This window comes from Xenopus laevis, chromosome 7L (assembly GCF_017654675.1).
Source record: "Xenopus laevis strain J_2021 chromosome 7L, Xenopus_laevis_v10.1, whole genome shotgun sequence".
Taxonomy (NCBI): Eukaryota; Metazoa; Chordata; class Amphibia; order Anura; family Pipidae; genus Xenopus; species Xenopus laevis.
The window spans coordinates 7,649,967-7,664,526 of NC_054383.1; the positions used below are offsets into that span (position 1 = coordinate 7,649,967).

General features: G+C 39.6%; 1 protein-coding gene across 3 annotated transcripts in view; it reads left to right on the forward strand.

The window, feature by feature from the left end:
• The first annotated feature begins 423 nt into the window (after positions 1-423).
• Positions 424-14,560, forward strand: part of LOC108696059 (PILR alpha-associated neural protein) — a 36,362-nt gene continuing 22,225 nt past the window's right edge. The window contains exon 1 of one of the 3 annotated variants that reach the window (XM_041570188.1): positions 424-572. The gene's annotated coding sequence lies outside the window, so the exon portion shown is untranslated. The remainder of the gene's footprint in view (positions 573-14,560) is intronic. The other 2 variants (XM_018225050.2, XM_018225051.2) reach the window with 2 other exon arrangements.

The window sequence follows — 14,560 nt, forward strand, 5'->3', positions numbered from 1 at the left end:
AAATAGTAAATAGTACTTCACTCCATTCTTTAATGAACATCAATCCCATGGAGTAACATGATTAAATCTCCCCTTTTCCCTGCAGAACATTGCACCAGTCACACTTCTTGCCTTCTATTAACCCAATCCTTACCATGGATCTGCAGAGTATCACCACTTCTTTCCAATTACTGCTACACAGCTGCAGAACTCCCCCCCCCTTTTTGACCAAATGAAAACCATTAGAATCTCCTCACTTCTCCCCCCTGCAGAACATTACACGTATTCTTGCCCTCAATTAACCCCTGCCTGCCACAGAACTGCAGACCAATATGATGCAGTAATAGACAACTAAGGGTAAAGTAAAGGATGAGAAGGTGGAGAAAATGTAAGAGGGTTGGGTAGGGGGAGATGGAGATAATGTGCGAGAGGATGGAAGGGAGAGAGTATGTGAGGGTGGGAGAGAGAGCGCAGCCATCCTGCCAGACAGTGCGAGAGAGAGAGAAGAATCAGACGCTCCCCAAGAAACAGCCTGCACCCCCAAACTGAGGTCAGAGCAGTGTGTGATGGTGCCCAGCTGTGCATGTAAGTTGGTGAGTGTGCAACAGATGTGTGAGTGTGCATCAGCTGAGTGTGCGAGAGAAGCAGCAGGTGTTTCTACATAATGTTACTGGGTCGTGTTACTGATTTAGTAGTCTAATTTCCCCTTTATTCACAGACAGAGAGAGAGACAGAGATATATTGCATAAGTAGATGTATAAGGATATAAGTGAGTGTGAATTGCACTGAATATTTGTGTTCCACGGGCCAAGGGCACCTGCTGCATTGGTGGGTGTCATTTGGTGTGTTTGTTATCTGCATTATTGTTGTAGGGGGGGGGGGTCACTGTGTTTGTTATAAGATCAACGCTGGGGTTATTAGCTTTGTTGCCTAGGTACTGAAGTGCTGTTACCATGATGATATAGGGGGGTTCGGAGAAGCATAACGAAGTCTTACATTAAATACCCCCTCCACTACTGCTCCCCCCTTTCAACTATGACTTCTGCGCCTCTTTCATTACCCCCTATTCCCCTATTCCCCTATTCCTCTATTCCCCTATTCCTCTATTCCCCTATTTCTCTATTCCCCTATTCCCCTATTCCTCTATTCCCCTATTCCTCTATTCCCCTATTCCCCTATTCCTCTATTCCTCTATTCCCCTATTTCTCTATTCCCCTATTCCTCTATTCCCCTATTCCTCTATTCCCCTATTCCCCTATTCCTCTATTCCTCTATTCCCCTATTTCTCTATTCCCCTATTCCTCTATTCCCCTATTCCCCTATTCCTCTATTCCCCTATTTCTCTATTCCCCTATTCCCCTATTCCTCTATTCCCCTATTCCCCTATTCCTCTATTCCTCTATTCCTCTATTCCCCTATTCCCCTATTCCTCTATTCCCCTATTCCCCTATTCCCCTATTCCTCTATTCCTCTATTCCAGTCCCTGCAGAACAGACACATCGGGGCAGATGTATTAAGGGTCGAATATCGAGGGTTAATTAACCCTCGATATTCGACTGGCGAATTAAAATCCTTCGACTTCGAATATCGAAGTCGAAGGATTTGGCGCAATTCGTTTGATCGAAGGAATAATCGTTCAAAGGATTATCAGAAAAAACTTGGAAAGCCTATGGGGACCTTCCCCATAGGCTAACATTGACTTCAGTAGCTTTTAGGTGGCGAACTAGGGGGTCGAAGTTTTTTCTTAAAGAGACAGTACTTCGACTATCGAATAGTCGAACGATTTTTAGTTCGAATCGTTCGATTCGAAGTCGTAGTCGAAGGCCGAAGTAGCCCATTCGATGGTCGAAGTAGCCAAAAAAACACTTCGAAATTCGAAGTTTTTCTTCCTCTATTCCTTCACTCGAACTTAGTGAATGGGCCCCATCTTATCACAGGCACAAGCTACAGGTATTTTGGCAGCCTGGGGCGGGGTTGAGAACATTGACTATTGTTGTTATTATATACAGATGGGGATATTAGTGATACACATTGAAAATGAAATGAATGTAATATTACATTAGTATTAGGTCATTGAGTTGTAGGCAGTGAGGCATTCATTGGGCTGATGGTATAATATTTGGGGTGACAGTGGGACATTAGCCCCCATTAGAGCAGAAATGATGCTCAGAGGTAACTTGTGTAGGGCTGCGGGGTTCAATATCAGTATTGTGTATGTAGTGAGGACTGGAGGAAGGCTGAAAGAAGTCCCAAACTGAGGGAATTTATGGTTTCAGATTTAGGGGGACCCTGGCAATGGAGGAAATCACCCCTTTGTGTGAGGGTGGCTGCTGGGATGCTGGTCACTGCTTTTCAATAACAGCTTGAGGGCCACAGGTTGGACATTGCTGATATTAATACTGAAAATATCGCACAACTGTTGTGTTGCACAATATAAGGGACCCCTGTGATGCTGGAGGGGGGCAATTGCCTTTCTACCCTACACTAAGGGGCCCAATAGAATAAAAAAAACGTTGAATTTCAAATGATTTTTTTGGCTACTTCGAATTGGCTACTTCGACCTTTGACTACGACTTTGAATCGAACGATTCGAACTAAAAATCGTTCTACTATTCGACCATTCGATAGTCGAAGTACTGTCTCTTTAAAAAAAAACTTCGACCCCCTACTTCGCCACCTAAAACCTAGCGAGGTGCCATGTTAGCCTATGGGGAAGGTCCCCCATTCGAAGGATTTAATCGTTCGATCGAACTATTTGCGGTAAATCCTTCGACTTCGATATTAGAATTTGAAGGATTTACATTCGGCAGTCGAATATCGAGGGTTAATTAACCCTCGATATTCGCCCCTATGTAAATCTGCCCCTCAGTCTACTAGAAAATCATGTAAACATTAAGGGGCCGATTCACTAACTCCGATCATCGAATGGGCTACTTCGACCTTCATCTACGACTACGACTTCGAATCGAAGGATTCGAAGTAAAAATCGTTCGACTATTCGACCATTCGATAGTCGAAGTACTGTCTCTTTAAAAAAAACTTCGACCCCCTAGTTTGCCTTCTAAAAGCTACCGAAGTCAATGTTAGCCTATGGGGAAGGTCCCCATAGGCTTGGCTAACTTTTTTTGATCGAAGGATATTCCTTCGATCGTTGGATTTAAATCGTTCGATCGAAGGAATAATCCTCCGATCATTCGATCGTACTATCTGCGCTAAATCCTTCGACTTCGATATTCGAAGTCAAAGGATTTTAGTTCCTAGTCGAATATCGAGGGTTAATTAACCCTCAATATTCGACCCTTAGTGAATCAGCCCCTAAGGGGCCCATTCACTAAGTTCGAGTGAAGGAATAGAATAAAAAATACTTCGATCGATGGATTAAAATCCTTCGAATCGTTCGATTCGAAGGATTTAATCGAAGGATTATTCCTTCGATCAAACGATATTCAAAGTCGAAGGATTATAATTCGCCAGTCGAATATCGAGGGTTAATTAACCCTCGATATTCGACCCTTAATACATCTGCTGGGTTTGCCTCCAATAAGGATTAATTATATCTTAGTTGGGATCAAGTACAAGCGACTGTTTTATTATTACACAGAAAAAGGAAATCATTTTTAAAAAATATGGATTATTTGGATAAAATGGAGTCTACGGGAGATAATCATTCTGGAATTTGGAACTTTCTGGATAATGGGTTTCCGGATAACGGATCTCATACTTGTACTATGGAAGAGATATGAATGCATTACTGATAGGGTCTCATTAAATTGTGAAATATAGTTCTATAGGGGGTGTGTAGAGTATTAGCAGTTTATTGATGTATACTTCATATTAGTGTAGTAATATAATTTACAACGGTATGGTATGTGTTTATGGGTGCAGTACTACTGGAGTATTACTAACAGCCTTAGGTTATAAGTTCTTATATATTATAGCTAAAGTACTAATTGAGTATAACTAACAGCATTAGGGTTATTTGTTGTGTTTCTGTAACATACGCTATGGCCCAGTGTCATATTCATGCACTGCTGCTAGAGTATTAGGTTCAGCACTAGAGATAGGTACTCAGTATTAGTGCAGCATTACTACAAGGATTTAAATGTAGTATTTGAGGCATGTACATATTATTAGTTCAGTAATAGTAGAAAGATACAAAGGGGCAAATTCACTAAGATGCCAAGTTGTGCCAGGCGCAACTTCGCCGCACTTCGCCGCACTTCACCAGGCGTAGTTTCGCCAGGGCTCCGCAAATTCACTAAAATCCGAAGTTGCGCACAGGGGTAGCGTAAGGTTGCGGAGTTGCGCTAGCGTTGATTCGCTATATAAAGCGAAGTTACGCTAGCGAAGGCTAATTTGCATACGGCGCAAAATCAAAATTTCAATGGAGGAACACGTATCAGCACTACAAATGCCTAGAAAACCTTCAAATCTGCAAATAAAAATTTTATTTTTCCCTACACATGTGCCCACTGTCTAGGTAAGTTGCCATGAGTCAGGAAATGTAGGGGGGAGGAAGGGGAGCACCAAAAAATTTCAGCCATCATGTAGAAAACACGCCAGGGACTTAGAAAAAAAATTGACTTTTTTTTAAACAATCCCTATCTACTCTATTGCGCTTCGCCAGGTCTGAGGTGGCGAAGGAAGTCTAGCGTAAAAGTTAGCGTTCAGTACACTGCGCAAGTTAGTGAATTTGCGTAGTTTTGTCGCTAGCGAAAATTCGCCTGGTGTAAGGTTGCGAAGTAACACTAGCGATACTACGCCAGCGTTCGTTAGTGAATTTGCGCAGTAGCGAAAATGCCAAACGCTAGCGAATTAACACTAGCGTTCGGCGCTTTGCGGCTTAGTGAATTTGCCCCAAAGTGCTTTAGGGTGTAAGTTCAGTTCTGGGGGGATGTAGCTTTAGTGAAGTATTGCTGGAAGTAACTGAACTAAGAAACAGTATTACACAAATCATTACTGGGGTATGAATATGATATAATTTCAGTTCTGGATGTATGTTACTCGATTAGTACAGTACTGCCTGAGTATTATTAACTGTATTAGGGTTTAAAGGGGTAAACACTAGGGGGAAGATGTATCAAGGGTCGAATATCGAGGGGTTAAATCCCTCGAAATTCGACTGGGGAATAGAATCGAATAGGGAATTCTGGGAGAATAGTCGCACGATCGAATATTCGATTGAAGGATTTCCATTAGATCGAATGATCGATCGAATGCCTTTTTATTCGATCAAAAACTTAGAAAAGAAGTCTTTGGGACTTTCCCATAGGCTTTTAAAGCAATTCGGTAGGTTTAATCTGGCGAAGTCGGCAGTCAAATAATTTTTAAAAGAGACAGTACTTCGACTATCGAATGGGCGAATAGTCACAGCGTTTTTTCACTCGATCTATTCGAATCAATCTACTCAGGTGAATTTACGCCAATTCGAGGAGCACAAAAAACTACTCGAAATTCGAGTTTTTTTCCTCTATTCATTCACCCGAGCTTAGCGAATGTGCCCCTAGGTGTAAGTACAATTGCAGCCCTACAACTCCCAGCATCCCAGGGCACAGTGCTAAGAGCATGGGGGTTGCTGTATCAATGTACTAGACTAGAGTATATTCTTAGGAACTATTCATGTCTCTCTTCATTTTACATTGTGTGGAGTATTACAAACAGCATTAGGGAGTACTGGGGGTACAGTGTAAGCCCAGAATGGGGGTGTATGTGCACGACAAGTGCTGTATACTGTACTAGAGGTTTATGGGATTATTAGAAATTAGAATTGGAGGCGTGGGTTCTGTATCAGTATTAGTGAGTACTGTATGGGCACAGTATTAGGAGGAACTTTAGAAAATAGATACAATAATGTAGTATTTCTGCTGTGTTAAAAGTACCCTAATCACCGTGCAGAGCTGTTATGGCAGATGCCAGAGACTCCATCTATTCCATGCCCCTAGCAATGCCCTGTTATGCCCTTGGCCATGGCCGTATTGTGATCTCTGCTCAGTGCCGCCTGTGTGTCTGGGGTAATTCAGGTGCTTTGAATGGTTTTAACTGGAATTCAAGTGCAAATTACACCTGATAGTTGAAGGGACAAACAAGATGAGTTCTGGTGCCTCTACCAGGGTCCTTTCATGGTGCCCCCACCCACATATCTGTGCTGTATTGGACCAATCCAAACTGTTGTAGGTCTTTGTGTTGCATTAGATTATTCTAATGTCTGTACTTGGGGTAAGAGAGAGAGAGAAAGAGAGATAGATAGATAGATAGATAGATAGATAGATAGATAGATAGATAGATAGAGATAACTAGATAGACATACAGATAGACAGATAATAGAGATAGATAGATAGATAGATAGATAGATAGATAGATAGATAGATAGATAGATAGATAGATAGATAGATAGACATACAGATAGACATACAGATAGATAGATAGATAGATAGATAGATAGATAGATAGATAGATAGATAGATAGATAGATAGATAGATGATAGATAGATAGATAGATAGATAGATAGATAGATAGATAGAGATAACTAGATAGACATACAGATAGACAGATAATAGAGATAGATAGATAGATAGATAGATAGATAGATAGATAGATAGATAGATAGATAGATAGATAGATAGATAGATAGAGCTAGATCGACATACAGATAGACATACAGATAGATAGATAGATAGATAGATAGATAGATAGATAGATAGATAGATAGATAGATAGATAGATAGATAGACAGACAGATAATAGAGATAGATAGATAGATAGATAGATAGATAGATAGATAGATAGATAGATAGATAGATAGATAGATAGATAGATAGATAGATAGATAGATAGATAGATAGATAGATAGACAGACAGATAATAGAGATAGATAGATAGATAGATAGATAGATAGATAGATAGATAGATAGATAGATAGATAGATAGATAGATAGATAGATAGATAGATAGAGATAACTAGATAGACATACAGATAGACAGATAATAGAGATAGATAGATAGATAGATAGATAGATAGATAGATAGATAGATAGATAGATAGATAGATAGATAGATAGAGCTAGATAGATAGATAGAGCTAGATAGACATACAGATAGATAGATAGATAGATAGATAGATAGATAGATAGATAGATAGATAGATAGATAGAGCTAGATAGACATACAGATAGATAGATAGATAGATAGATAGATAGATAGATAGATAGATAGACATACAGATAGACAGATAATAGAGATAGATAGATAGATAGATAGATGATAGATAGATAGATAGACATACAGATAGACAGATAATATAGATAGATGATAGATAGATAGATAGATAGATAGATAGATAGATAGATAGATAGATAGATAGATAGATAGATAGACAGATAATAGAGATAGATAGATAGACATACAGATAGACATACAGATAGACAGATAATAGAGATAGACAGATAATAGAGATAGATAGATAGATAGATAGATAGATAGATAGATAGATAGATAGATAGATAGATAGATAGATAGATAGATAGATAGATAGATAGATAGATAGATAGATAGATAGAGCTAGCTAGACATACAGATAGATAGATAGATAATAGATAGATGATAGATAGATAGATAGATAGATAGATAGATAGATAGATAGATAATAGATAGAGAGAAAGATGAATATATAGATGATAGATAATAGAGATAGATACATAGATGATAGATATATAATAGATAGATGATTGATAGATAATATAGATAGATAATTGATAGATAGATAGATAGATAATAGAGAGAAAGATGAATACATAGATGATAGATATATAATAGATCATTTAGGGTATTGGTGCACAGACTGTATGAGAGTAACAGAATAGTATCAGAATAATGCAGAACATTGCACAGTAGGGAATTCATAGAGGAATTCTGTATCTATATGAGGATATTAGCTGCATTAGAATAACGGAGCAGTAATAGGGTGTTGCCGGCTGTACTGGGGCCACAGATTAGAAGATCAGAATCAGATTCACATCGTTAGGAACAATTTACATAAAAGCCAACACAAAGTTCACTGATCTGATTCATTAATTACATTAATAATTAAGCAATTACATAATGAATGCATTAATAGAAGTATACAGGCAGCAGTGTTACAGGATTGGAGCACTATTAAAGTAATAGCACTCACTATTAGGGAACTAGAGCAATATTAATGGGAAGTGGATAATATTAGGGTATTTGTGTAGTTTTGGGGCAGTGCATATTGTAATAGGGTAATAGCGCAGAGTTGCAGGGAGTAATTTTGGCTGTGTGCAAGGATAGAAGACCATACCCAGTGTATGTTCAGTATTATATGTATCAACATACACAACAGGGCAGCGTTTCAGCATTGCAAGGAAAAAGATGATAAATCAGTAATACTGGAGCATCGCAGCCTCTATTATGATTTTAGTTCAATATCAAAACAGCCCACAGTGCGCTGAGCGGCTGCAGCGTATCCGAGAGACCCAGATCTACTGAACTGGCTCAGTTTAAATAAATTGAACAGGTTAATGGTACATTATAAGAACAGTACAATCTTTTCTAGGGTACAAGAAAAGGCAAACTGTATTGGGGTATTAGAATAATGTATAAATAATAATGGCAGTATTTAATAGGCTGTATTGGGCCAAGAATGCTGCATTAGTGTAACGCAGACTCTATGAGAGTAACATAGTATTATTATATAGTAATGAAACAGTATTCTTACTATAATGAAGGTTATGTTTGGTTAACTTATGGCACACATTGTTTTGGTGTATTAGAATAATTAGGATTGCTTTACAGTACAGGTATGGAATCTGTTAACCCAGAAATCCATTATCCAGAAAGCTCCGAATTATGGAATGTCTGTCTCCCGTAGACTCCATTTTATCCAAATAATCCACATTTTTAAGAATGATTTCCTTTTTCTGTGTAATAATAAAACAGTAGCTTGTACTTGATCCCAATTAAGATATAATTAATCCTTATTGGAAGCAAAACCAGCCTATTGGGTTTATTTAATGTTGATATGATTTTCTAGTAGACTTAAGGTATGAAGATCCAAATTACAGAAAGATCCATTATCTGGAAAACCCCAGATTCTGGATAACAGGTCCCATACCTGTATTAGCAATAATGCAGAGTTTATTGGGCCATGGTGCTGTGACTTACCTGTGCGGTATTACTGGTATTAGACTATTAAAGGCTCTATTATGGTATGAGAATAATGAAGACAATACTAGGGAATTTGTACAGTAATAATTATAATGAGTGTTAGTACAGCAATAGAGTAATGAAGGCATTAAGAAGTTAAAGGGGATGTTCACCCTTAAATTCACTTTTAGTCCGATGTAGAGAGGGATATTCTGAGAGAATTTGCAATTGGTTTTCATTTTTTATTATTTGTGGCTTTTGAGTCATTTAATATTTTTTTTTTACATGGGTTCAGTGACCCCCAAATTAAAGGTGGAAAGAGTCAGAAGGCAAATAATTCAAAAACTATAAATAAATAATGAAGAGCAATTGAAAAGTTGCTTAGAAATGACCGTTCTATAACATACTAAGTTAACTTAAAGGTGAACCACCCCCAGTATTAGAAATAATGCATGTGAGTATCTATACACTGGGTTATGAGAAGAAACAATCATAGAAACCCTCAGCCCCCTGCACTGATTATACAATAACACATACATTACCTCTGCATGAACAAACCCCTGCACTAATGATATAATAACATATAACTGTACATGAGTCAATAAGTCCAACCGCAGACCCCTGTACTAATTATATAATACCATTCAGTTGTACACGAAAGCCACATGAATGTTACAATAACACATCACTGTACATGTAGGGGCCCCTGCACTAATGATACAGTAACACATCACTGTACATGTAGGGGCCCCTGCACTAATGATACAGTAACACATCACTGTACATGTAGGGGCCCCTGCACTAATGATACAGTAACACATCACTGTACATGTAGGGGCCCCTGCACTAATGATCCAGTAACACATAACTGTACATGTAGGGGCCCCTGCACTAATGATACAGTAACACATCACTGTACATGTAGGGGCCCCTGCACTAATGATACAGTAACACATCACTGTACATGTAGGGGCCCCTGCACTAATGATCCAGTAACACATAACTGTACATGTAGGGGCCCCTGCACTAATGATACAGTAACACATCACTGTACATGTAGGGGCCCCTGCACTAATGATATGGATGCTATGGAAGCCAATAGACTCTGGGCTAATCAGTCGGACAAGATGATTTTTTTCATGTAACAATTACAAAGTTCAATTAGCGACAGGGATTTTCGCCAATAACATTTCTTTTCTGTGCGGCCGATGTAGCATAAAGCAGAGCGGATAAACAGCAGAACACATTTTCTATATCAATATTTTTAAGTGGAGCAGCTGAAAGAGGCCAATTTGAAGCTCAGGTAATTAAGGGAATGTCAGGCTGTGCCAGTGACGGGCGCAGCATCAGAAAATGATGGCAGGAAGGGGCTGCCCCACCGGATAATCGTCCATCTGGAACGGGCGCTTACACAAACAATCGCAACTGTCTCCCCGCAAACAAATCTACCCTCCCTCATCATTTATTGCTCAGACGATAACCCAATGTCTGCCGGTCCCTCTGGTGGCCTCATTATACAGGTAAATGGTGAGCCGCTTCTTCTATTTGCTGGCCCTGGGGGTTAAATCTGCCTCATTACTGAGGATACATTTCTGTCTCATTGGCCGATGCCACCGACACAGCCCCTCTCCCTATAAAATCATGAAATCCAGACACCTCTTCTTCTGCAATGTCTCAGCCGAATGTTCTTACATCTCCCCGGGAAACCTCCTACAGACCCGAGCTCTAAGCTGCATTCATAAACCATAAAGTTCACTCCTTAATGCACACAGAGCTCCTCCAATTCACAGACTAATTAAAAAAACTCGTCTTATTTTTTTAATATGTTCAACCTGCATCATTCCAGCGAGTAATATAACAATTAGGGGAGCAGACTGATGTTCTTCAGAGGACCAGGGTGAAGAAAGAGTCTGGTTACATTGGGTTTCTTCCGTGCGCTGCAGTATTTACATATGGGGGAATTGCAGGCCCCCCGCATGATAGAAGGCCCCAGATTAGGGATGCACCAAAACCACTATTTGGGATTCGGCCGAATCCTTCATAAAAGATTCTGCTGAACAACGAACCGAATCCGGGAAAAAGTGGGAAACATTTTTTACTTCCTTGTTTTGTGACAAAAAGCTGCAGGATTTCCCTTCCTGCCCCTAATTTGCATATGTAAATTCGGATTTGGTTCCGCCAGGTACAAGTATTCGGCTGAATCCAAATCCTGCTGGAAAAGGCCGAAGCCGTACCCCAGATACATTTGCTGTCAGGGAGAGCTCTTTTTTCCCTTTGTCCCTTTATAATCATTATAATAAAATTCTTGGCATCCACCATCATCTGAAGTCTCTCAGGAGACGCAGACCAATTAATGAACAGGTATAGAGTTTCCATCTTTTGATTGGGTCCTTACTGGCCAATGAAATCAGGAGAAAAGACAAGACAGAGAGGGGTGGATTGGTTCTGTAAAGGGCTGGGCCAGTATTATAAATTTACCTGCAAATGTACTTGCTGGTAAATCTGTTATACGTAATAAATCCCTCCCTTCACTGATCTCATTCACTGCCCAATAAATTCCTACAAGAACTCACTTCCTTCTCTCAACATAGACCCGCCTCTGCTCCTCCCATTATCCCACCCATTTTTCCACAATGATGTCACTGTCCCACCCCAGTGATGTCACTGCCCTACCCCAGTGATGTCACTGCCCTACCCCAGTGATGTCATTGCCCTACCCCAGTGATGTCACTGCCCTACCCCAGTGATGTCACTGCCCCATCCTTCAGGCAAGTCGCCATTACTCGAAGGCTGGTATTAGGTGATGAAAAAGGTTCTGGGAGTTCTTGAATAAATATTTTAAGGGAATCTAAAATTAAGATGAGAAATCTATAAATAGAGCATTATGTAATATTACTTTAAAGGGGTTGTTCTCCTTTAAATTAACTTGTGGGGGCCGATTCATCAAGCTCGAGTGAAGGATTCGAAGTAAAAAAACTTCGAATTTGGAAGTGTTTTTTGGGCTACTTCGACCATCGAATGGGCTACTTCGACCTTCGACTACGACTTCGAATCAAAGGATTCAAACTAAAAATCGTTCGACTATTCCACCATTCGATAGTCGAAGTACTGCCTCTTTAAAAAAAACTTCGACCCCCTACTTCGGCAGCTAAAAGCTACCGAAGTCAATGTTAGCCTATGGGGAAGGTCCCCATAGGCTTGCCTAAGTTTTTTTGATCGAAGGATATTCCTTCGATCGTTGGATTTAAATCCTTCGAATCGATATTCGAAGTCGAAGGATTTTAGTTCCTAGTCGAATATCGAGGGTTAATTAACCCTCGATATTCGACCCTTGATGAATCGGCCCCTTAGTATGTTGTAGATAGTGATATTCTGAGACAATTTGCAATTGGTTTTAATTTTTTATTATTTGCGTTTTTTGAGTTATTTAGCTTTTTATTCAGCAGCTCTCCAGTTTGCAATTTCAGCAATCTGGTTGCTAGGGTCCAAATTACCCTAGCAACCATGCATTGATATGATTGACGGCAAACTGAAAAGTTACTTGGAATTAGCCATTCTATATCAAACAAAGGTGGTTATTTACTAAACTCTGAATGCAAAAATAATGAAAAATTTGTGATTTTTATTTTTATAAAATCGGACTTTTAAAAAAATCCTAAATTTTTCGGAATTTATTAAACCCAGAGGATGGAAAAGTCAGAATCTGAAAATCCGGCATCTCAGACCTGTCGAGGTTGCATAGAAGTCAATGGGAGAAGTCCCAATGATGTTTTGATGTGCGCTAGGTTTTTGGCAATACCGGAGTTTTTGGGCAAAATTCTGAGTTTTCGGGTAAAAAATCCGAAAAAATCGTGAAAATCGGATGAAAGTTTTTTTTAGAAAATATTGAGATAAATTCGTACTTTGATAAATAACCCCCTAAAAGTTTACGTAAAGGTGAACCACCCCTTTAAGGCAATAAGAATTGTAGAAAGCTTCCCATGAAGCTCTCTGGGGCTGCTCAGCAGATTCTGCCTCTTAATTCAGTCGTTTCTTGAGCATTTCGGAAAAAAGCGGAATGCAGTTCTAGTTCATCCATAGACGTGTCAATCAGACAATCTGGCAAATAGCAGATTACACAAATTTGTTTGATATTTACATAACAGTTCCAGTTTACAACACGAGATCTCACAGTCTCATGCAAACAAATCAAGCAACATCCAGCTATGAATTATTTATCTCTCCCAGGCACGGCGATATTAAATTGATGGGTTTATATAAAAGCAGGGCGCAGGCCCAAAATTAGAAAGCAAATATAAAGGCGTGCCAATTAGATTTGTTTGCTGCCCATAGGAATTACAGGGAAATGCCAAAAGCAGTTCCTGCCCAGATACCTGCACCTATTCCAGGTGGGATAAAAGTCCCCTGTGCTTGTGATTTTAGACAGTTTCATGGGAAAGTGTAATCAAATGGTTAAAGGATAACTAAACTATTAAAACAAGTAGAAATTCCATATTTTATACACTGAACTTGCTGCATCAGCCTGAAGTTTCAAAATCTCTATAACAGAACTGATCCAGGCTGTCAAAGTCGTGCACAGGGTTTTGGATTTTGTAAGGAGTGTCAGTGGCACCGCACATGCTCAGTTTGCTCTGGGCAGCTGTTGAGAAGCTAAGCTTAGGGGTCATCAAAAATCAATGAATCGGAAAATGAAATTCACATGTCATGAAGCTGCTGCTACAGAGCTGATTGTTACATCCGGATGCAGATGGCACTGCCATGTAATGTGAATCTGAATTCATTACTAATAAGCCTTGAATTGTGACTTTTATATTCTCTTTATTGTGAGTCGGTCCCTAAGTCCAGGTAAGTGACAGCAGCCCAGTGCTATGAAGAAGGGATGCACCCAATCCACTATTTTGGATCTGGCCGAACGCCGGAATTCATCGCAAAAGATTCGGCCGAATACCGAACTGAATCTGAATCCTAATTTGCATATGCAAATTAGGGATGGGAAGGGGGAAAACATTTTTACTTCCTTGTTTTGTGACAAAAAGTCACGCGATTTCTCTCCCCACCCCTAATTTGCATATGCAAATTAGGATTCGGATTCAGCCGAATCCTGCTGAAAAAAGGCCGAATCCCGAACTGAATCCTGGATTTGGTGCATCCCTACTATGAAGCAGCAAAAGAGAAGATTGGGAGGCATATTCAGAGGACCAGATCTCCCCTTTTCTAAGGGCTGTGGTTGACTTTGGTTGATATAGAATCTTAATACTTAGGGGCCGATTCACTTACTTCGAGTGAAGGATTCGAAGTTAAAAAACTTCGAATTTTTTTTTGGGCTACTTCGACCATCCAATGGGCTACTTCGACCTTCGACTACGACTATCGAAAGATTCAAAGTAAAAATCGTTCGACTATTCGACCATTCGATAGTCG